The sequence below is a fragment of the Lagenorhynchus albirostris genome, chromosome 8 (genome assembly GCF_949774975.1).
Source record: "Lagenorhynchus albirostris chromosome 8, mLagAlb1.1, whole genome shotgun sequence".
In the NCBI taxonomy this organism is placed as follows: Eukaryota; Metazoa; Chordata; class Mammalia; order Artiodactyla; family Delphinidae; genus Lagenorhynchus; species Lagenorhynchus albirostris.
The window spans coordinates 40,103,344-40,128,551 of record NC_083102.1 but is presented as its reverse complement, the minus strand read 5'-3'; the positions used below and the strand labels follow the sequence as shown (position 1 = coordinate 40,128,551).

General features: G+C 39.0%; 1 protein-coding gene across 8 annotated transcripts in view; it reads right to left on the bottom strand.

The window, feature by feature from the left end:
* Positions 1–25,208, bottom strand: part of ELMO1 (engulfment and cell motility 1) — a 548,623-nt gene that overhangs the window by 464,924 nt on the left and 58,491 nt on the right. For 4 of the 8 annotated variants that reach the window (XM_060156835.1, XM_060156834.1, XM_060156836.1 and 1 more), the window contains exon 2: positions 24,059–24,146. The exons of the other annotated variants lie outside the window; for them this stretch is intronic. The gene's annotated coding sequence lies outside the window, so the exon portion shown is untranslated. The remainder of the gene's footprint in view (positions 1–24,058; positions 24,147–25,208) is intronic. 8 annotated transcript variants of the gene reach the window in all.

Genomic DNA, 25,208 nt, shown 5'->3' with positions numbered 1-25,208 from the left:
CCAACAAACCGATAATAATAAAAACAACCCTGCACCCACACACAAAACCTAGCTAGATTAGTGAAGGAGATTGTGAAGAAAATTAGAAAGAACTGCCCTGCATCTTATGTTCCTACCGTAATATACTTTGCCTTGCCTAGAAAAAAGGTCAGATATTATAAATCTTTGTGGAACACTTGAGTTCTGCTGACAGGTCTGGTAGTGGGGTCAGATTCTAGGGCCTAATTACCTGAAGCATGAATTTAATAAATGAGGTCAAGGAAAATCAGATTCCACTTGACACCTAAGAATCTTACTTTCTTCAGCTTTGCAAATCACAGCCAACGGCTCCAAACTTTATAGAGGCAAGATGGCGTAAGAAAGAGGACGGGTTTTAGAGTCAGACATATCTGGATTTGAATGCAAAAGTGGGTGATGTTTTAAGTCAGGGCACAAGATAAGCAGATTTGCGTTCTGCCTCAGCCTATCGGAGAGCAGACTGGAATGGGGCAAGGATGGACTGGTAAGGCTTGGTAAGACTGATGGCAATGGCTTGGGCTGGGGTGGTGGCCTTGTAGATGGAGAAGGTGAAGGATTTATGAGCTGTTTTTAGAAATAAAAATCAACAGAAATTGATGATAAACTGAATCTAGGGGAAGAGGGAGAAGCTGGAGTCCAGGGTGAGCCAGGATTCTGACTTACACAACAGAATAGATGGTGATGCCATTACTGAGGTAGGAATACTCCAAAAGGAAGACGCATCCCAGCCAATTTGTTGACCACTACCGAGTAGACTCACCTGGATGACCCAGTAATAAAGTCCAAGCCTCTAGTACAAGAGACACCCCTCCTCCTCTTCTCTGTAAACCTAATCTGCTTTACGGCAGATTACCTCTAAAACTCATGGCCACTTCCTTCTTACTAAGTTGAGAGGCAGCAGAGTATAGCAGTTATGGCCACAGATTGGACTCAGATTGCTTGTATTCTAATCCTAGTTTCACTGCCTCCTAGCCTGAGGCCTTGGGAAAATTGCTCTCTGTGCCTCAGTTTACTCAACTCTAAAATGGAGAAAAACACAGTAACTATCTCACAGCTTTCTTGAGATGAGTAATAAGATGATGATGGTAATAGCTAATGTTTACATAACTTATTATGTGCCAGGTACCCTACTGAACAGTTCACGTATTTTAACTCATTCAGTCTACCCATCAGCCCTGTGACATAGGTGCCATTATAATCCCCATTCTAAAAATGAAGAAATGGAGTTACTGAGGAAACCAGCCACTTACTTGGCTCGTTAGCAATCTATTCAGTCCAAAGTCTGTGCTCAGACCATTATATTCAACTTCCTCTGACTTTTAACACACACAAAGTGCTTAGAACAGGGCCTGGCACAAACTGAGAACCGGCCGCCATTAGCCCTATGAATCAGCAAATCTAGGCTTTTACAACCAAAATGGTTCACAAGGAAGAAGGCGTTAAACGCTTTTCCCATCGTGGATCCCTACGGCACCTTCCCATCTCATACTTACATAATATTGACGGTGACTTCCTGAACTTGCTCCGACTTTGACCCCGGGGACAGGAATCATACAGCCTGAGTTTTTCAGGCTTATCACAGACATACCTCTTGATGCTGTGACAGAACCTGCAACTTGAAAGGCACTTTGAGACACAGCTCTGCAGGAAAAGTACCCCCTGACTGCGATCATAACTTCCGGTGAGTTTAGACAGGGATCTTTTCACGACCTCTATCTTTCTACCTTTTCTCCTAATGGATAAACTTTGTGTGAGTTTATCCCTCTCTCCCCCAGAGAAAGAACAGAGGGATTCTTTTATAAACAGGTAAAATGATTTTATTTCCACTAACAAGGAATAATCTTAATTGACACCTAGCTCTGTCAGAGTACAGCCTCAGAACAAGTACTCAGAACTGAAATAATGACTTTTTGGTAGCAGGCCTCAGCATTTAATGAGCTTATTATGGTAAAGAACCTAAATAGCAAATCAATTTACTCAGGCACAAGAGAGTTCACTGGGGAGTTACACAGCTTAAAATGAAAGTTTATGAAATTCCACTGAGATTTTTTTAAAAAAATAAGGTAGACATTTCAAACATCTACTTTAAAAACTTCCAGGCAAAAGTTAATTCAGGGACTTCCCTGGTGGCTCTGTGGTTAAAACCCTGCACTCCCAATGCAGGGGGCCTGGGTTCAATCCCTGGTCAGGGAACTAGATCCCACACGCATGCCTCAACTAAGAGTTCACATGCCACAACTAAGGAACCGGCGAGCCGCAACTAAGGAGCCCTCCTGCTGCAACTAAGATCCAGCACAACCAAATAAATAAATATTTTTTTAAAAAATTAATTCAGCCATGCATTAAAGCATAAAACAAGCTTAGGGGCCAAGAGACACAAATTACTTATTTTGAGAAAAATCCAGGGTTTGCTTGAGGGTACTCCTTGGCATACCCACCAAGAGGTAGGTGACTGTCTATTCAAAAGTGGGATCAGGGCTTCCCTGGTGGCGCAGTGGTTGAGAGTCCGCCGGCCGATGCAGGGGACACGGGTTCGTGCCCCGGTCTGGGAGAATCCCGCATGCCGCGGAGCGGCTGGGCCCGTGAGCCATGGCCGCTGAGCCTGCGCGTCCGGAGCCTGTGCTCCACAACGAGAGAGGCCACAACAGTGAGAGGCCCGCGTACCGCAAAAAAAAAAAAAAAAAAAAAGAGGGGGGGGATCAAATTAAGCTCCTCAAATTTCAAAAGGATTTCAACCCAATCCCCAGATCAACTGACTCGTTAAGGCATATGTGGTTGCAAGCAACTGCCAGGAATAAAGAGTAATTGCACTCTGCACCCTAATCAGTAGGAATAATATTGAACTCACTGCCATCTACACAGTTGGTGACTGCATTGTTTTCAATGGGAGAATGTTATAAACAGACATAAGGTTTACTAATAGGAAATTTATTTAATCACTTAAGCTATTCATAAAACTTTAAGATGGAATAAGCAGTGGTGAAGGATAATATCCTCCCAGCATGCCAAACTGGAACCCTCAATACATTTTTCCCTTAGAATCAAATTCTCCAATCAGTTTTTATCTCTTTCTTTATTTTTTATTTTTTATTTTTTCCGGTTCGCGGGCCTCTCACTGTTGTGGCCTCTCCCGCTGCAGAGCACAGGCTCCGGACACGCAGGCTCAGCGGCCATGGCTCATGGGCCCAGCCACTCCGCGGCATGTGGGATCCTCCCGGACCGGGGCACGAACCCACGTCCCCTGCATCGGCAGGCGGACTCTCAACCACTGCGCCACCAGGGAGGCCCTATCTCTTTCTTTATTAATACAAAATGAGACTTCAGAGATACTCAGGGGGCCCTCATATGGCTGTGTGTCTAACATCAATTCTGCCAAATATAGTATTGACTCTATGACTAAAAGTGTTCCAAGTTTCAGACAAAGATCTAGAGTGTTAAAACAGACTTATGCTTAAATTAAGGATCTTCTGAAGAGTTTTACTCAAACTTGACCATTTTTGCTTTCACCTAAATGTTAATCCAATTGGGAAAAGAGATTTCTTTCCATATTTATTTGTTCATTTCAAAAACCTTTAATGTATAGGAAAAATAATGGATGAGTTCTATAAGACATGCTTTAGTACTTTAATTCTGGTCTTTATTTCTGCTCTCAAATTTTTTTTCCAGAACCCTTGCTTTTAATAATTAAAATAAAAGTTCAAGTCAAACCAAATTTCTTCTTCCTTTCATTTCACCATCTTAAAATTTGGCAAGTTTTGCTTGAGAAAATGGAGCACACTAGAGTGCTTTTGTGGACACATCCTGTTTTTCAGGTGCAAGACAGCTCAGGATATTTCCTGTTCCACCACCACTGATGGAAAAATAACTCAAAAAGTGAATCCTATTGAAAGTGGGTCAGAAGCATCTTCTTAACAAAGCTCAGAATGTTTTTATAAACTCTTATACGTCTCACACTTGGAACTTGCTAAAGATAAGCTCTGAATGGTGTCCAAAACATCTTTATATTTGGCAGTTGTGAATGACTATCATAACTTGAAAGGTGAGAAATGCAGGTAAGTTTTTAGCTTTTATCAAATAAAAAGTTCTTCACTCCCACAGGTTTACATCTGAGCCTGCATGAAATGGGAAAGCAATCGTAGTTTTCCTGTCTATTCCCATCGATTGGGAAACACATCCACTTTTACTGAAATGTCTTATAATATCAGGGCACATTTCCACTTTGTGTTTTAAATTCTAAGTTGTGGTCCTAAATTCCTAGAGTAATCAAAGGCTGTGAAACTTCACAGAATGAAGAGTCTTTTAAAAGGGCACCTGAAAATAAAAGAAGTTGTTTTGGTGAACACTGATCAACTCCCAAGCTTGCCGTTGCAGGGGATCGTGTTTGAAGTGTGAGGAGACAGGAATGAAGCCAGAAGTTCAGCTCTCAACAGGGAAGAGACACATCCAAGCTCCCTCTGGTTCGTGTTGGCCAGCACCAAAGCAGCCGCAGGATACAAAGGCAGCAGGAGATCTGCTCAACACTGGTACCTGGAGAAGCACTCCTCATTAGAAAAAGCAGAAGAGAAGACCGTCTTCTACTGCAGAACTGACTATTCTCAAATACCAACTACTCATCTCAGTCATTAATTCTTCAGACCAAAACTTTGATCTCAGTGATGGTAAAAGTTCAAACCCAGTGTGAAGATACAGAAAAAAATGTGGCTTCTGAGGTAAAGCGAAGAGCTGAAGAACTAACCAACCAGTTAATCAATGCGGCGCATCTGAAGATTCTTCTTTTCCTCAATAGTGGACTCTTTTCTCTCCATTACTTGTAATTATTCCAACTCATCACTTAGCTTTTGCTAGGCAGATAGAGACATAGTAAAGTGTCGCCATGAGCACCGTTACCCTTCCTGTGTTGTCGTAATATCAACTACGTGCAATTATTTTAAGCTTCACAAGTATAAAAATGTAAAATAGTTAATATTCACTGTATAACCTACTAAAGATTACAACAACTACATTGATAAGAAAACATCAGATGGATGAGTCACCAAACTAGATTTCACTTCCATCCACCACTTACAGGGACCTCTCCACCAATGAGGTTCCTACTGTTATTAAAATGACCTAGAAGTTGTTTCTAAATTCTAAGCAGAAAACCCCATCAAACTCAAAGAGGCTAAAGGATGAGAAGGAAAATTCAGAAAAAGTATCCTTACTTTTGCCCCTCAATTTTCATAATTGTGCCATTCTTCTAAAAGATGAAGGAAGAAACCACATTCATATTTAGGTGGTCTCAATGGAATGTCCAGTATATTTTTTCTTCAAAGTTAGATTATGTTGCATACAACAAAAATAAACATTATTAGCAATAACTATTTTATATCAGACTTCAGTATTAGCTATTTCTCACATATTAAAACAGACAAACCAAACCTTCTAACATCCATCTCATTTCATCACACATAGAATCTCTGTGAGACAGGGAGGCAAATACTGTTACACAGGTAGCAGACTTAGGCATAGAAGTTAAGACCCAGCTCAAAATAAGATTAGTTCCAATCTCCTAACACCTAGTGCTCAGAACAGTAGCTGAAGTAAGACAAAGTTAGGAATCATGAACGACTCATTTACACTTGACTAAGTTACATGTTACCACTTGAAGAGAGGAAGTCAGACTCTGAGAAGTTCTAACCCTCACATAACGAGCCTCATCCATGGAGCATTTCAAGGCTGGGAAGACAACTAGCTTACACCTGCCCTTTTCCAAGTTTCATTCCTCTAGAGTCCTTGCAGAACAGCAGCATCTCCCAGCATGATGCCAAGAACCTGACCCAGTTCAGTGACAGTGTTCCCCATACACCTCTAAGGGAAAAAGAGAGATTCTCTATTTGTTTCATAAATATTAACACAGGTTTTTCCTTCCATCAATCATGGAGCCTGGAGACTGACACAGAGTGAAAGAAACTTAGGCTGCTGCTCTCAAGGAGTCTACATTCTTATTCTCAACAACTGGATAATGGACTGAAACAGTAAAAGAACAAAAAGATACCAGATGCTACTGAATTACTTTATACCTACCTAATTCCATTATGGCAATCAGAATAGGAAAGCAAAGGGCTTCCCTGGTGGCGCAGTGGTTGAGAGTCTGCCTGCTGATGCAGGGGATACGGGTTTGTGCCCCGGTCCGGAAAGATCCCACATGCCGCGGAGCGGCTGGGCCCGTGAGCCATGGCTGCTGAGCCTGCCTGTCCGGAGCCTGTGCTCCGCAACGGGAGAGGCCATAAGAGTGAGAGGCCCGTGTACCACAAACAAAATAAATAAATAAAAATTAAAATTAAAAAAAAAAGAATAGGAAAGCAAAATCTATCTGATGAGTTTTTACAAGCCCAACATTTTCTGGCCTCTGCCTCTTTCTCTGTCCCCACCTCCTACTCTGCTCCTTTTTGTTCAATCTCCTCTGACCACCCAGGAAGTCTTGAAGTTCTTCAGATTTATCACACTTTCCACCCACTGTTCCCACAACTTCCCATAGCTGGCATGTTCACCGAATTCAGGACTCAGCCCAAATGTCATCTCCTCAGAGAAGCCTTCTCTACATGACCTAATGCCAGTAAAATTGGCACACACACCCCAGCACACACATTCCCAGTCATCCTCTCCCTCTCTCTCTCACTCACCCCCCTTCACTCATCACTTATCACTACCTTGCAACATATTATATATTCATCTGTTTGTTTATTGTGATTCCACGCCAGAGCATAAGCTCTATGAGGGCAGGGATGCTGTATTCTTCACTATTATGTCTATAGTCACATAGTATATTCTCAATGAATATTTGGTGAATGAGGAAGTGAATAAATGAATAAATTGATCAGATTCTGAGGAAGTCATTTATTTCTTAGATGCTTTAAGGCAATTCCTCAGAAATACAGTGAAAAATAACAGGTTGCAGATTAAATTCAGTAAGTGTGTGAACTGGAGAGACTGGGGAAGGCAATAGAAGAAAGAATTGGCTACTTAAGAATGGTGCAAATTAAGTATTACCAGAGTGTAGTTGGAAAAATTGGTGGGCATCAGACTTGGGTTCCAGTCACAGTCATGGAATCAGAATGCTCTAAACAAGAAAAAAAAGCTGGGAATAATCAAAATGATGTGATGTATGTGAAATTGTTTTATAGCAATATAAACAAGTAGAAATAAGCATACAGCAATCACATGTTACTTCCCCCTAACTTCCCCTCTCCACTAACAACCACTGCAGGCATCTTCATCAATCACGAATAATAAACTTAACTCCTCTCTGCCATAACTAAACAGGGCATCAGAATCGCCAACACATTAGTAAATCATAATTTTTTAAAGCCTTTTAGCAAAGTAGACAAATTAGGAGTAGAGCAGAATTTTCTTCCTAAAGGATATCTACAAAAAACAATAATCATTCTTAATTATAAACCATCAAGCTTTCCCTTTAAAATCAAAACCAAGGCAAGGAAGTCAAATAGCACAACCTCTATTAAATATTGTATGGCAGGTCTCAGCCTACACAATAAGACAAGAAAAACAAACAAGCATTATAAGGATTAGAAGGGAGAGAAAGCAGATTTGTCATTATTTGGATGATATGATTGTCTACTAGAAACCTTATTAGTATTAATAAGACATTTGTCAAGGTTTCTGCATATAAGATCAAAATACAGAAGTGATTTGCATTTCTATACACCAGCAAGAAAGCATTAGAAATAGCAGTCTTTTAAATATACAATAATAACAAAAGAGATTTTTACAAGATCTTTCTGTATAAGATAATAAAATTTACTGAAAAATATTAAACACCAAAATAAATGGAGAGATATCTAAAGTTTATGAATAAGAGGAATCAACATTGTAAAGACATCAACAAGGACATATAACACACATAAAGGCTGGAGAAAGGTCTACAGACAGACAGAAGCTTGCTATATGCTAAGGCTGACACTGCAGACCAGTGTGGGGAAAAATGCACTATTTAATAAATGGCTCTGGAACAATGAAGGAAAAAATTAAATTCAACCCCTACCTCACAATTTACATTAAATGGAACCATTCCTGAGATTAAGTATTAAAATGAACAGAAAGAAAATCTTTAAAAATATATACAAGAACATCTTAATTATCATAGGATAAGAAGGATACCTTACACAAGATATAAATAGTCCAAAACATAAAGAAAATGATCAATTCACCTACAATATAATTAAAAACTATTTATCAAAAGGTACCATAAGAAAAATATAATATAAAAATATGTCACATATTGAGAAGATATATGTAACATAATGAACAAAGACTTAATACAAGTAATATATAAAGAATTCCAATGAATCAATATGAAAAGAATATGCAAGCCAAAAGGTATACCCAGGCAATTCATCCAAGAGAAAATATGAAGGTCAATAAACCTATGAAAAGATGGTCAACTTCATAAGTAATTGAAGAAATGCAAAGAAACCTCAATATAACACCATTTTATACCCATGAGACTAGAAAATTTATACAACCTGACTGACAATCTCAAGTACTGACAAATAGGTGAAGAAACAGGAAGTTTCATATAGCCATGGGAAGAATTTAAATTAGCACAACTACTTTAGGAATACACTATCATTGCCTAGTAAAGCCATAGGTTGTACACACTAAAACATGGCTCCTCCTCCTGGGTATACATCCTGGAGAAACTCTTGATCATCTAGGAGAAGTGTACAAAAATATTCACAGCATCACCCTAACAGAAAGAAACTGGAAACAACTCAAATAAATGTCTAACCCAAGAAAAATAAACTGCAGCATATCTATAAAGAAGAATATACTATAAAGAGTGAAAATGAACTACAGCTACCAATACATACATCAACATGAGTGAATCGCAAAAACATAATTTTAATGTTGAGCAAGTCACAGAAAAGATCATAAAGAATAATTCAATTTTCTATAAAGTTGCAAAATATAGTTTATATTTGTGTAATTCTAAAAATTAAACAAAAAATCATTAATAAAATATTCAAGACAAAGGTTACAAGGTTGAGGGAATGAAATGGGATCAGGGCTTCAAAGGCACTGGTGATGCTCTATTTCTTAGGCTGGGTGGTAGGTACCTGGGTATTAATTTTATTATTCTTCATTAAACAATATATATCTTTTATATATCATCATTTGTCTATATAGTGCACTTAATAAAATTATAGAATTCCATCATAATTTATTAAAATAAAAATGTTAGATCTAGAGGAACCAAGATGGCAGAGTAGAAGGACGTGCTCTCACTCCCTCTTGCGAGAACACCAGAACCACAACTAGCTGCTTGACAATCATTGACAGGAAGACACTGGAACTCACGAAAAAAGATACCCCACATCCAAAGACAAAGGAGAAGCCACAATGAGACGGTAGGAGGGGTGCAATCACAGTAAAATCAAATCCCATAACTGCTGGATGGGTGACTCACAGACTGGAGAACACTTATACCACAGAAGTCCACCCACTGGAGTGAAGGTTCTGAGCCCCATGTCAGGCTTCCCAACCTGGGGGTCCGGCAACAGGAGGAGGAATTCTGAGAGAATCAGACTTTGAAGGCTAGTGGGAATTGATTGCAGGACTTCGATAGGACTGGGGGAAACAGACTCCACTCTTGGAGGGCACACACAAAGTAGTGTGAACATCAGGACCCAGGGGAAGGAGCAGTGACCCCAGGGGAGACAGAACCAGACCTACCTGCTAGTGCTGGAGGGTCAACTGTAGAGGCGGGGGGGTGGCTGTGGCTTACAGTGGGGACAAGAACACCGGCAGCAGGAGTTCTGGGAAGTACTCCTTGGCGTGAGCCCTCCCAGAGTCTGTCATTAGACCCACCAAAAAGCCCAGGTAGGGTCCAGTACTGAGTTGCCTCAGGCCAAACAACCAACAGGGAGGGAACCCAGCCGCACCCATCAACAGTCAAGTAGATTAAAGTTTTACTGAGCTCTGCTCACCAGAGCAACAGTCAGCTCTACCCACCACCAGTCCCTCCCATCATGAAACTTACACAAGCCTCTTAGATAGCCTCATCCACCAGAGGGCAGACAGCAGAAGCAAGAAGAACTACAATACTGCAGCCTGTGGAACAAAAACCACATTCACAGAAAGATGGACAAGATGAAAAGGCAGAGGGCTATGTACAAGATGAAGAAGATAAAACTACAGAAAAACAACTAAATGAACTGGAGATAGACAACCTTCCAGAAAAAGAATTCAGAATAATGATAGTGAAGATGATCCAGGACCTCGGAAAAACAATGGAGGCAAAGATCAAGAAGATGCAAGAAATGTTTAACAAAGACCTAGAAGAATTAAAGAACAAACAAACAGAGATGAACAATACAATAACTGAAATGAAAACTACACTAGAAGGAATCAATAACAGAATAACTGAGGCAGAAGAACGGATAAGTGACCTGGAAGACAGAACGGTGGAATTCACTGCTGTGGAACAAACTAAGAAAAAAGAATGAAAAGAAATTAAGACAGCCTAAGAGACCTCTGGGACAACATTAAACACAACAACGTTTGCATTATAGGGGTTCCAAAAGAAGAGAGAGAGAAAGGACCAGAGGAAATATTTGAAGAGATTATAGTCGAAAACTTCCTTAACATGGGAAAGGAAATAACCATCCAAGTCTAGGAAGCACAGCGAGTCCCATACAGGATAAACCCAAGGAGAAACACGCTGAGACACATAGTAATCAAATTGGCAAAAATGAAAGACAAAGAAAATGATTGAAAGCAGCAAGAGAAAAATGACAAATAACATACAAGGGAACTCCCATAGGTTAAGAGCTGATTTCTCTGCAGAAACTCTACAAGCCAGAAGGGAGTGGCATGATATTCTTAAAGTGATGAAATGGAAGAACCTACAAACAGCATTACTCTACCCGGCAAGGATCTCATTCAGATTCCATGGAGAAATCAAAAGCTTTACAGACAAGCAAAAGCTAAGAGAATTCAGCACCACCAAACCAGCTCTACAACAAATGCTAAAGGAACTTCTCTAAGTGGGAAACACAAGAGAAGAAAAGGACCTACAAAAACAAACCCACAACAATTAAGAAAATGGTCATAGGAACACACATATCAATAATTACCTTAAACGTGAATGGATTAAATGCTCCAAATAAAAGACACAGACTTGCTGAATGGATACAAAAACAAGACCCATGTATATGCTGTCTACAAGAGACCCATTTCAGACCTAGAGGCACATACAGACTGAAAGTGAGGGAATGGAAAAAGATATTCCATGCAAATGGAAATCAAAAGAAACCTGGAGTAGCTATACTCATATCAGATAAAATAGACTTTAAAATAAAGAATGTTACAAGAGACAAGGAAGGACACCACATAATGATCAAGGGATCAACCCAAGAAGAAGATATAACAATTATAACTATATATGCACCCAACATAGGAGCACCTCAATACTTAAGGCAACTGCTAACAGCTATAAAAGAGGAAATCGACAGTAACACAATAATAGTTGGGGACTTTAACACCTCACTTACACCAATGGACAGATCATCCAAAATGAAAATAAATAAGGAAACAGAAGCTTTAAATGACAAAATAGACCAGATAGATTTAATTGATATTTATAGGACATTCCATCCAAAAGCAGCATATTACACTTTCTTCTCAAGTGCGTACAGAACATTCTCCAGGGTAGATCACATCTTGGGTCACAAATCAAGCCTCAGTAAATTTAAGAAAATTGAAATCATATCAAGCATCTTTTCTGATCACAATGCTCTGAGATTAGAAATGAATTACAGGGAAAAAAACGTAAAAAACACAAACACATGGAGGCTAAACAATATGTTACTAAATAACCAAGAGATCACTGAAGAAATCAAAGAGGAAATCAAAAAATACCTAGAGACAAATGACAATGAAAACACGACGACCCAAAACCTAATGGACGCAGCAAAAGCAGTTCTAAGAGGGTTGTTTACAGCTATACAAGCATAACTCAAGAAAGAAGAAAAATCTCAAATAAACAATTTAACCTTACACCTAAAGGAACTAGAGAAAGAAGAACAAACAAAACCAAAACCCAAAGTTAGCAGAAGGAAAGAAATCATAAAGATCAGAGCAAAAATAAATGAAATAGAAACAAAGAAAACAATAGCAAAGATCAATAAAAGTAAAAGCTGGTTCTTTGAGAAGATAGACAAAATTGATAAACCATTAGCCAGACTCATCAAGAAAAAGAGGGAAAGGACTCAAATCAATAAAATTAGAAATGAAAAAGGAGAAGTTACAACAGACACCACAGAAATACAAAGCATCCTAAGAGACTACTACAAGCAACTCTATGCCAATAAAATGGCCAACCTGGAAGAAATGGACAAATTCTTAGAAATGTTTAACCTTCCAAGACTGAACCAGGAAGAAACAGAAAATATGAACAGACCAATCACAAGCAATGAAATTGAAACTATGATTAAAAATCTTCCAACAAACAAAAGTCCAGGACCAGATGGCTTCACAGGTGAATTCTATCAAACATTTAGAGAAGAGCTAACACCCATCCTTCTCAAACTCTTCCAAAAAATTGCAGAGCAAGGAACACTGCCAAACTCATTCTATGAGGCCACCATCACCCTGATACCAAAACCAGACAAAGATACTACAAAAAAAGAAAATTACAGACCAATATCACTGATGAATATAGATGTAAAAATCCTCAACCAAATACTACCAAACAGAATCCAACAACACATTAAAAGGATCAAACACCATGATCAAGTGGGATTTATCTCAGGGATGCAAGGATTCTTCAATACACGCAAATCAATCCATGTGATACACCATATTAACAAATGGAAGAATAAAAACCATATGATCATCTCAGCAGATGCAGAAAAAGCTTTTGACAAAATTCAACACCCGTTTATGATAAAAACTCTCCAGAAAGTGGGCATACAGGGAACCTACCTCAACATAATAAAGGCCATATACGACAAACCCACAGCAAACAGCATTCTCAATGGTGAAAAACCGAAAGCATTTCCTCTAAGATCAGGAACGAGACAAGGATGTCCACTCTCACCACTATTATTCAACATAGTTTTGGAAGTCCTAGCCACGCAGTCAGAGAAGAAAAAGAAATCAAAGGAATACAAATTGGAAAAGAAAAAGTAAAATTGTCACTGTTTGCAGATGACAGGATACTATACATAGAGAATCCTAAAAATGCAACCAGAAAACTACTAGAGCTAATCAATGAATTTGGTAAAGTTGCAGGATACAAAATTAATGCACAGATATCTCTTGTATTGCTATACACTAATGATGAAATATATGATAGAGAAATTAAGAAAACACTCCCATTTACCACTGCAACAAAAAGAATAAAATACCTAGGAATAAACCTACCTAGGGAGACAAAAGACCTGTATGCAGAAAACTATAAGACACTGATGAAAGAAATTAAAGATAATACCAACAGATGGAGAGATATACCATATTCTTGGACTGGAAGAATCAACATTGTGAAAATGACTCTACTACCCAAAGCAATCTACAGATTCAATGCAATCCCTATCAATTTACCAATGGCATTTTTTATGGAACTAGAACAAAATGTCTTAAAATTTCTATGGAGACAAAAACGACCCTGAATAGCCAAAGGAGTCTTGAGGGAAAAAAACGGAGCTGGAGGAATCAGACTCCCTGACTTCAGACTATACTACAAAGCTACAGTAATCAAGACAATATGGTACTGGCACAAAAACAGAAATATAGATCAATGGAACAGGATAGAAAGCTCAGAGATAAACCCACGCACCTATGGTCAACTAATCTATGACAAAGGAGGCAAGGATATACAATGGAGAAAAAACAGTCTCTTCAATAAGTGGTGCTGGGAAAACTCGACAGCTACATGTAAAAGAATGAAATTAGAACACTCCTTAACACCATACACAAAAATAAACTCAAAATGAATTCGAGACCTAAATGTAAGACCGGACACTATAAAACTCCTAGAGGAAAATATAGGAAGAACACTCTTTGACATAAATCACAGCAAGATCTTTTTTGATCCATCTCCTAGAGTAATGGAAATAAAAACAAAAAAACAAATGGGACCTAATGAAACTTCAAAGCTTTTGCGCAGAAAAGGAAACCATAAACAAGACGAAAAGACAACCCTCAGAATGGGAGAAAATATTTGCAAACAAATCAACAGACAAGGGATTAATCTCCAAAATATATAAACAGCTCATGCAGCTCAATATTAATAAAAAAGAAACAACCCAATCCAAAAATGGGCAGATGACCTAAATAGACATTTGTCCCAAGAAGAGATACAGATGGCCAAGAAGCACATGAAAAGCTGCTCAACATCACTAATTATTAGAGAAATTGAAATAAAAACTACAATCATGTATCACCTCACACCAGTTACAATGGGCATCATCAGAAAATCTACAAACAACAAATGCTGGAGAGGGTGTTGAGAAAAGGGAACCCTCTTGCACTGTTGGCGGGAATGTAAATTGATACAGCCACTATGGAGAAAAGTATGGAGGGTCCTTAAAAAACTAAAAATAGAGTTACCATATGTTCCAGCAATCCAACTACTGGGCATATACCCAGAGAAAACCATAATTCAAAAAGACACATGCACCCCAATGTTCATTGCAGCACTATTTACAATAGCCAGGTCATGGAAGCAACGTAAATGCCCATCGATAGACGAATGGATAACAAAGATGTGGTATATATATATACAATGGAGTATTACTCAGCCATGAAAAGGAACGAAATTGAGTCATTTTATGAGACGTGGATGGATCCAGAGACTGTCATACAGAGTCAAGTAAGTCAGAAAGAGAAAAACAAATACCGTATATTAACACATGTATGTGGAACCTAGAAAAATGGTACAGATGAACCGGTTTGCAGGGCAGAAGTTGAGACATAGATGTAAAGAACAAACGTATGGACACCAAGGGGGGAAAACCGCGGGGGGGTGGGGATGGTGGTGTGCTGAATTGGGTGATTGGGATTGACATGTATACACTGATGTGTATAAAATTGATGACTAATAAGAACCTGCTGTATAAAAAAATAAATTAAATTTAAAAATTTTAAAAAAACTAATACTAAACTTTCTTTGGGTTATTTGTATGGAAATATGTTAATATAAATGTTTCAGACATTACATGAGATTCCTAAAAATCTTATATGTTCTGGTATAATGTTATAAGTCATAATTCTAGTTATTACTTTAAAATGTATATTTCAGAAATAACTAAATTTCCTTGTCAATTGTATTATTATGAACTTTCATCAAGACTTTAACCGTGGTCCTTTTTAAGTCTTTTGTCATTTACAGACAGTTCTGGGTGTACTCTGATGCTTTTGCAAAAATGTTGCTATAAAAGGTTTTCATCTTCAAGGAATTCATGGAAAAGACTCTGACAAGTACAGGTTTCTTGTAACTGACTATACTGCTGAACTGAATGAATAAGCATTTTCAGAACTCTGATGGAAAACTGATGAATTCATAAAAGTGCTAACAAAAGATCAAGATGAAAAAAAATTAATTACATGGGACTGTGTGAACCGATGAGGATGATTATATTTTTTGTGACTTTCTGTATGAATAAAAAAAAAATGTTAGATTTTGGTATTTATTTACCTAGCAACTTCACTTATGTGAAAGGCCAAAGTTTAGCATAATAACAAAAGAATGATGCATTCCTTTACTAATTAATAAACATTGGAAGTACCTTTAAACTTTCCTGTATATATTTAACTTAGCTATGTGTTAAGAAACTATGCATAACACAGAAGAATCTATAATCTGGTAAAGAATAAATAGTTTCTTTCCTAAAGAAGTAAGGAGCATATTTTCTACTGCTGTAGACTTTAAAAACCTTCAGATTTGAACAGGACAGAATGACTGCTGCTTCTTCCTGATTCTCTTAATCAGTGGCATGTTCCTTATTCCTTGCCTGAAATTTCCTCCTCTCATGCACCTCCTGCATCACTCCCTTGATGAGTTGATGGCTTGTCGTGTGATTATTTAGCTAGTCCGGGGGATGATGGGCTGGGGGTGGGGTTCATACAGAGAGAAATGAGAAAGCAGTTGAGATGTAGGCTCAGAAATACCTTTTTTCCATGTCCCTGTTACTAAAACTAATAAAAAGTAACTGTCAAAAGTAAAATCCTGAAATGACTTAAGTCGCTACAAATACTTGCTAGTAATTGCCCTTTAGTCATTCTCTTGACCTTTTGTATTGAGTATAGGATGAACATTGGCTCTTCTCAGTTTCAGTTAAAAAAAAAAAAAAAACAAAGCAATGAGCTTCTAGTTTCAAAAATCTCTGATTAATCACAAATAATCTAGTCCTGATCCCTAATTTTAAAAATAAGAAAACTACCCAGAGAAGTTAAGAAGACAGAGGCAAGAAACATATCTTCATATGTTTAAGACCATAACTTCTGAGGTCAGAGGGCCTAGGTTGGAATCCTGACTGTGTCACTAAGTAGCCAGGTGACTCTGTCCAAATACCTTCCCTTAAGCTCTCCAGGCCTCAGTTACTCATCTGTAAAACGGGAATAATACTGCTACCTCATAAGGTTACTATGATGATTAAATGATGCCAAGTACTCCCATGAGAACCTGGCACACAATAAATGTTCAATAAATGTTTATTATCTTTATTTCCTAAGGTCATAAAGCCTGGTAGTTCCAAAACAGAATTTTCTATAGATTTCTCTTTCTATCCATCCAACCCTAACCTACACATCTCATTTTCAAAGTTATAGCAGCTTAATAATTAACATTTTTTATAACTTTGAATTGTACTAATATACTTTTCTCTCCTCCCCAGGGCTAACTGGAACATATGCAAGTGCATTTCAAACTAATAAAAATGCAGTAATTCAATAAATAATTGTCCGTCTACTTTCTGTCAATCCCTTCAGTCTAGTTTACACATTTAATGGGTGTTTTCAGCTGTGTTTCTAGATAAATCCTTCACTCATTAAGGGATTTGGCAGTTGGCGCTTCTCTCCATCACTCTTTTTTTTCATAATTATCTTTCTTTTCAACCTGGCATAGAGCAGAAGGGAGCTTGAGATTATCATGAGACATCTCCCCAGTCAGACAGGCTTTTATGATGGCAAATGAAGCTAGAAGCCCATCCTGAGGTTTGTAAAGATCTGCTAGTCTTCCACCCAGACTCTCAGTGCTGAGAAACAGTCACACTATGCTATAACATCTCTAGGAAAAGATCACCCCAAATATCATCACCTCAAATCCCACCTCATCACCGCTTTGCAAGTCAGCATTTCATATGACAGCAGGAGAGTCAGGTGTAAAACAGAAGATGGCGCTAGGGGAGGTCTGTTCTGGCAAAAGCACGCTTATTTACCCTAAAGCCAAAAGCAAATAATGTAACTAAGCCAATATGCAAAGTGGTCGTTTAATAAATACACATTTTGTGGCAAATGCCTCTGTTGAGTATTTTGCTTCATTTATTTTATTACAAGAAGTCTAAGGCTTATTTGCTCATGGTGCTATTTTAATTTAAGCAATGCTTTTTTTAAAATAACAACTTTACACAGTATCATAAATGCTTAATGGCTATGCAAACAATTTTTACTCACTTTAAGCCGAGGCAACTACCAATAGAAGCTCAAAATGTAAGTAGAATCAATGCATAATCCCCAGTTCTCTCCTTTCCCTGCTGCCTTAGGAGGCCCACTCCGAGCTCAGCAAAGGTTCATGTTTAAGGTGCTAACAAAGCAGGAGCATCCAATCAATGAGAAAATAAAACGTAATTTGTTACTTAATAGTTCTAAACAGAAAGCTGAAGTCTACATCATGGGAAAATATGCACTGTGTTGGATTTCCTGACACTATGATTTATTTTTCGTTTCAATTATAGCTGGGGTATGGGTACCACGTATGACGTTCCCAAAGAGCTCATATGGCCCTGGCCCAGCTTCAGCCTGCTTTTCCCAAGAGCTGTAGTTTATACCCTAAGATCACATTTAAAATATTTAACACAGACACAGGGTGCACGGTGACCAATCAGAATGGACTCTGGCCATGAGGGACCAGTATACCAGTGAGTCCTGGCTGAAGGCCAGTGCCTTGAACACCCAAGCAGTCCAGGAAGGAAGAAGGAGGAGGTGGCTGCTGAAGCTTTGCTGTTGTTATACAACCATTTGTACCTAACTGTATAGGCATCTAGCTCCCATTTCTCCACGTTGCCCAAAAACTTAATAATAAATTTTTGAAAGTCTTGCAAAAGCCCAATATACTATATATCCAGGGCATCATTATCACTTGCCAGATAAAAAGAACATTACTTAATTGTTTAAAAAAAAATCTAGAAGCTTTACATAGTAATTTTTGGTTCTTTGTTCCTATCTCCCTGATGCCTCTAACAGTTTCTCTCCCTGGAAGCAAAGCAGTACTCAAAAGCACACATAATCACACCTTAACAGGTTACCATTTCCCTGCTAAAAACTTGGTAACTGAAAAAGAAGGAAAATCTTTCTGTTTTTATGAACCAGTAACCAGATATCAAATTTTTCCTAATCAGAAAGGACCAGTTCACGCAGCCCAAGAGGGAAAGGCTGAATCAGCTCAGCAAGGTTTAGGATTATACCTTTGAACAGAGACCTGGCCTTATAACCACCGTTTTTTAAACATTTTTGTTTATCCAAGATTAAAAAGTTGCAAGAAATCCGTGAGCCTTTAATTCACAGCATCCCTTAATTATCCATTAGCGAAAAATCTCCATATCCATAGGATGTGGCAGGTCTTAAAGTTTCAAGAAAGGGAAGCTGCCAGGCCATGTGTCTGTCTTTGGGTCAGCAAACTTAGGTCACTAGAAACAGATCTTAGTTCAGGGATGAGTCACCTCTGTGGCCTCACAGTTATGCAAATGAGGGATGAAACACTAGTACCTCCCCAGGAAAGGGAGGGCCATGACCTTCTGTGGAAAGGGAGGGCCATGACCTTCTGTGACCTGTGACCTCCTTTTAATCTGGCTATTGTCAGTTAATGGGCAAGCCCCAGACCAACCTAAGTGGGTAGAGGAAAAGTTTTCCGCCCAGCAGGTCCCAAAGACAGAAGGAAAAGTCAGAAGTAAAACCCAAGTTCAAAAACAGGATCTGGAGAGTTTGTCCACAATCCAGTCATGCTGGCTGAGGGAGCCTGTACCCGGGCAGCAGCTGAGCTCAGATGTGTACATATAAGAACTGCGACATTAGAAGTCTACACTGGGGGGCTTCCCTGGTGGCGCGGGGTTGAGAGTCCACCTGCCGATGCAGGGGACACGGGTTCGTGCCCCGGTCCAGGAAGATCCCACATGCCGTGGAGCGGCTGGGCCCGTGAGCCACGGCCGCTGAGCCTGCGCGTCCGGAGCCTGTGCTCTGCAACGGGAGAGGCCACAACAGTGAGAGGCCCGCGTACCGCAAAAAAAAAAAAAAAAAAAAGAATGTTGCAGCCATCAAGTCATCAGCCACTACAGCGGACCCCAACAGTGCACCCTGAGAGGGCTCAGGACAGGAAAGAACAGGATGCTGGCTCCAGATATCTAAGGTGCATATCAAAGGAATGATTTCAGTGAGCCCAGACTCTTCCATCTTCCCATACACAGAAGAGTGCAGAATTCATTAACTTGAGATGTCTGGTTTTCTTTAATTAACAGTAATCTTTTGATGTTCTGACTCCCTGGTTTTTGTTGCAAAAACTCTTATATATCCTGGCTCCTCTCTTTCCTCTTCAGACCAGCCCCTCAGCGCTATCTGAGAGGCTGCCTCTTGGGCTTGAGTCCTCAGAAAGTCCACCGAGTAAAACATAATTCTCAATTTTAGGTTGTGCGTTTTTTTTCAGTCAACACACCCAACTTCAAAATTAGATATTCTCTACAATTAAAACCTATAGAACTGGTTGTAATTTTCTTTCATAGAATCAGTCAAAACATGTGACAATATACTTATTTGTGTGCTTATTCATTCATGTCCCTTCTTCCAACAGACAGTGAACTCTATGCAAGCAGGGGACGTGGTGGTTTTGTTTACCACTGATAGCTATCCCCCAATATAACACCCAGCCCCAAAGGAGAGGATCAAGAAATATTTGCTGAATGCTACTGCAATTAGGTATTTTAATCTCCACATTACCTGTGATAGGATGACTGTATGACCCAGTCTGCTCAACACAGTCTTTGTTTGCACCTGTTGAACTAGGATAACGATTGATAAATTCTCACCTTCGTTCTGGGCTTTATGATGAGTAATATAGTCACTCTACCTATAAGGAAGCTGAGATTTGGAGAGATCAAATAAGGAGGCAGTTCTCCTTATTCATGGTAGTAATGCTCTATAGAGTCTTCATGAACACTAAATTAGCAAATGCTGAACCACTGCTCCAGGGGGAAATGCAGAATTACGTTCCCTCCAGCTAGTGACTGGCCACAACACTTCCTTCAGCCAATCAATAAATAACTTGGTTTCATGTGTGTTTCTGTTTAAAGACACCTCATTTAACATATATTGTTGATTCATTAACATTGAACTCATGGCAACAACACAGTCACTCATGCAGGTACAAAGATAATTAGCATACATATTTTCTCTTTAAGGCATAGCATAGGCTTCCTGCACTTGGGAACACAGAGAACTCTCTATCACTGTGCTTTGGGCTAATTTTAAACAGTGAAATTACAAACAAAAAGCATAAAAATGTGGAAAACATGGCATTAAATAGACTATGAAAAAAGGACATCTGTTTACAGTACAAGAGCTGAAAAAAGAAGGCAGAGTGCCTTATTTGACTTCAACTGGGGACTTGTTCACTGGGTAACTCCAAATGTTCACTGCTCTGTTCATGTCTGTGAATGGCTACAAAAGCACTGATTTGAGGTTACTACTCTCAAGTAGGCAAATTCACAACTATGGAAGCCCCCAATAATGAGGATGGACTGTAGCTTGTATAAGGTTATACAGATACGTTAGAGTGAGGACAGACCCCAGAAAAAATGTCCAACTTCACAGCTTACATCCATTCATTAGATCAGTATCACCAAGAAAAGAACTGCTCTTTCTAAAGCAGGGTACCATTACTCTAGCTAGATTAGTTATAATTATTAAGACTCCTAGATTGTCAGTTTATCTAAGTTCCACTGGAAAGTACAGAGAGAGGCAAAATTCTTCTTCACAGAATGGATACAAATCTGTAAAACAGTAGTTAGCAATCTATGACTCTACGCTACTGCAGAGTTAAACTGCAGGAACTAGCTACTAATAAGTGACAGTTCACAAGGGAGTCCCAAGTTACTTGTAATAACAATGGGTGATTTCACAATGGGATGTAGGTTCTAAGATTAATAAAAACTGTAAATTTGTGGGGCTATAAATATTTTTAAGAGTCAAAACTTGAATCATCCACAGACTAATGTCCGGGTATATTGACATGTAGATCATGAGAAATCAAGTATCTGTGCCTCTTCCTAGTCCACAGGGGAGGAAAGACTCTTCAACAAGCTTCCAGTACATGATCACTCTCACTTTTCAGGAAATCCCCTCTACGGTTTCTCACTTCTTAGTACATTTTTATTTACTCTTTTAAAACACATTCAATGACAAGGGTTGAGATCAGCCTGTAAGTTTATGAACAGTATGAGTAAAAATATCTTCAATTACAGACTAGTTTTCTATTTAAGAATTTAAAAGACTATTTAAGACTATTTACAAATTCAGCATTAGAAAAATACTTCCTACTGGTCCACTTTATGCTAAGTGGCTCTGTTAGCATGTCAAGACTCATACTACTCTATGGATAGAAGGTATAATGTCTGAAATATTTTTAGCTAATTGATATGAATTTAAGGCAATCTCAAAATCACTTGCCTTATACTTAAAAAAGAAGAGCCAGGCTTCCCTGGTGGCACAGTGGTTGAGAGTCCGCCTGCCGATGCAGGGGACACGGGTTCGTGTCCCGGTCCGGGAAGATCCCACATGCCACGGAGCGGCTGGGCCCGTGAGCCATGGCCGCTGAGCCTGCGCGTCCGGAGCCTGTGCTCCACAACGGGAGAACGGGAGAGGCCACAACAGTGAGAGGCCCGTGTACCGCAAAAAAAAAAAAAAAAAAAAAAAGGAGAGCCTTCTTCCTACTATTTAGAGACTACTAGCTTAGAAATGGTTTTGAAGTTTGGGAGAAAATTAAATGTTCTCTCCTAAACTCAATTTAGAGTTCACAATTTGAAATAATTTCAGACTTACATAAAAGTTCCAAAATGATCAAAAAAATAAACAACCCAATTAAACATGGGCAGAAGACTTGATTAGACACTTTTCCAGAGAGGGCAGGCAGATGGCCAACAGGCACATGAAAAGATACTCAACATTGCTAATCATCAGGGAAATGTAACTCAAAACCACAATGAGATATCACTTCACACCTGTCAGATTGCCTATTAGCAAAAAAAAAAAGAAAGAAAAAAACACAAATAACAAGTGTTGGTGAGGGTGTGGAGAAAAGGGAACCGTCACACACTGTTGGTGGGAATGTGGACTGCTGCAGCCACTGCGGAGAACAGTATGGAGGTTTCTCAAAAACTAAAACTGCAACTACCATATGACCCAGCAATTCCACTCCTTGGTATATATTCAAAAAATAAATAAAAACACTAATTTGAAAAGATGCATGTACCCCAACTTTCAAAGCAGCAGCATTATTTACAGTAGCCAAGATATGGAAGCAACCTAAGTGTCCATCAACAGATGAATGGATCAAGAAAATGTATTATATATATACGTGTGTGTGTATATATATATATATACACATATATAAGACATATATATACATATAGTACTCAGCTATAAAAAAATGAAATTTTGCCATTTGCAATAACCTGGATGGACTTGGAGGGCATTATACTAAGTGAAATAAGTCAGACAAAGACAAACACTACATGATACCACTTATATATGGAATCTAAAATATACAACAAACTAGTGAATATAACAAAAAAGAAGTAGACTCACAGATATAGAGAACAAACTAGTGGTTACCAGTGGGGGTGGGGGGAGCCATATAAGGGTTGGGGAGTAGAAGGTACAAACCACTGGGTATAAGTTTGGCTACAAGGATGTATTGTGCAACCTGGGGAATATAGCCAATATTTTGTAATAACTATAAATGGAGTATAATCTTAAAAAATTGTGAATCACTGTATTGTACACCTGTAACATATAAAATTGTACATCAAGTATATTTCAATTTTAAAAAGTTCCAAGATGAATATGAAGTATATCCTTCACCCAGATTCCCCAAATACTAACGTTTTATCTCTTTTTTGTATTATTACTTTTTTCTGAATTGTGAGGTAGTTCAGAGTACACCACCCCAAAGTGCGCCACTCTGTCACAAGGACTGTTTTGACTGAAGGCAACTTCTTAAAAAGCAGACACAGGATGAGCTTTCTGCCCTCTGCTGATCTGCTTGAAAACAGAATAACAACCTTAACACCCGAGTTGAGGCGGCACCAGGTAGATCTGCACAAACGAACCTTATTAAATTGACCCTTACCTTCCATTAGTTTCCACATACATATACCTTCCCACAGTTTGCCACCCTTGGAAACCTAAAGCCCCTTTCCTTTGTCCCATCACTTTTCTAAAATGTATTTAGAAAAGTGTATTGTTCTTTATTAAACAACTTTTCTAAAATGTATTGTTCTTTATTAAGATGCTATACAAACCCAAGTCCTAGCCATCCCTTTGAGTCACTCATCACTGAGTTGCCGCTTATGTCAATAAACTTACTTGTTTTTCTCTCATTATTCTGTCTTTTTCAGTCTAATTTGCAGGGCCCCAAGTGGAGAAACTAGGAACATAATGGAAAAAGAATAGTTTTTCCTCCCCTATAATTGTATATGAATAAGTTGTAGACGTGATGCCCTTTTACCCTAAATACGTCAACATGTATTTCTGAAGATCAAGAACATTCACTTACAGGCAATTCCCTGGTGGTCCAGTGGTTAGGACTCCGAGCTTTTACTGCCAAGATTACGTGTTCAATCCTTGGTCAGGAAACTAAGATCCTGCAAGTTGTGCAGCGCAGCAAAAAAAAAAAAAAAAAAAAAAAAAGTTCACTTACATAAACAAAGCACAATTATCAAAGTCAGGAAATTAAAACTGATACAACAGTAGTATATGATTTCCGATTCAAATTTCACTAATTGGCCCAATTATTTCCTTTATTGTACAAAAACAAAGAATTTGCTTCCCTGGTCTGGGAGCCAACCCAGTATTGCTTACAGAATTGAGTTATCTGGGACTTCCCTGGTGGCGCAGTGGTTAAGAATCCGCCTGCCAGCCAACACAGGAACATGGGTTCGATCCCTGGTCTGGGAAGATCTCACATGCAGTGGAGCAATTAAGTCCTTCTGCCACAACTACTGATCCTGCACTCTAGAGCCCGTGAGCCACAACTACTGAGTCCACGTGCCAAGAGCCCAGGCTCCGGAACAAGAGAAGCCACCACAATGAGAAGCCCGCACAGTGCAACGAAGAGCAGCCCCTGCTCACCGCAACTAGAGAAAGCCTGCATGCAGCAATGAAGACCCAACGCAGCCAAAAAAATAGATTAATTTAAAAAAGAAAAACAATTTAAAAAACAAAGAATGCAGGTTTCCTTTTCTTTGGAAGCCTATTGAATGTTGGGCTTGTTAGGAGCAGACTGTTGGGGAGGAAGAGAGGAATAAGGAAAGAGGAATCAAGGTTTGGATAACAGGCATAAGGTAGCAGGGCAGATTATTCCTGTCTAGGGAGCCTCACTGAGGAGGAAGGGGTTGCAGAAGAGAATGGCAGGTTTCCTGATATGTCTCCCAATAGTCTAACGCTGGTCTCCCAGGCCCTGAACTCAATGCCTTCACACACAGCCTCTCACTGAACCATCATGTTACAGACTGAATGTCTGCATCTCCAAATTCCCTCTGTTGAAACCTAATCCCAGTGTGATGGTATTGAAGGTAGGGTTTGGGGAGGTGATTAGCTCCCGAAGGTGAATCCCTCATGAATGAGACTGGTGCCCTTTCAAAAGAGACCACAGGTGAGGACACAGCAAGAAGATGAACTTACTGTCCTGACAATTCACATGCACG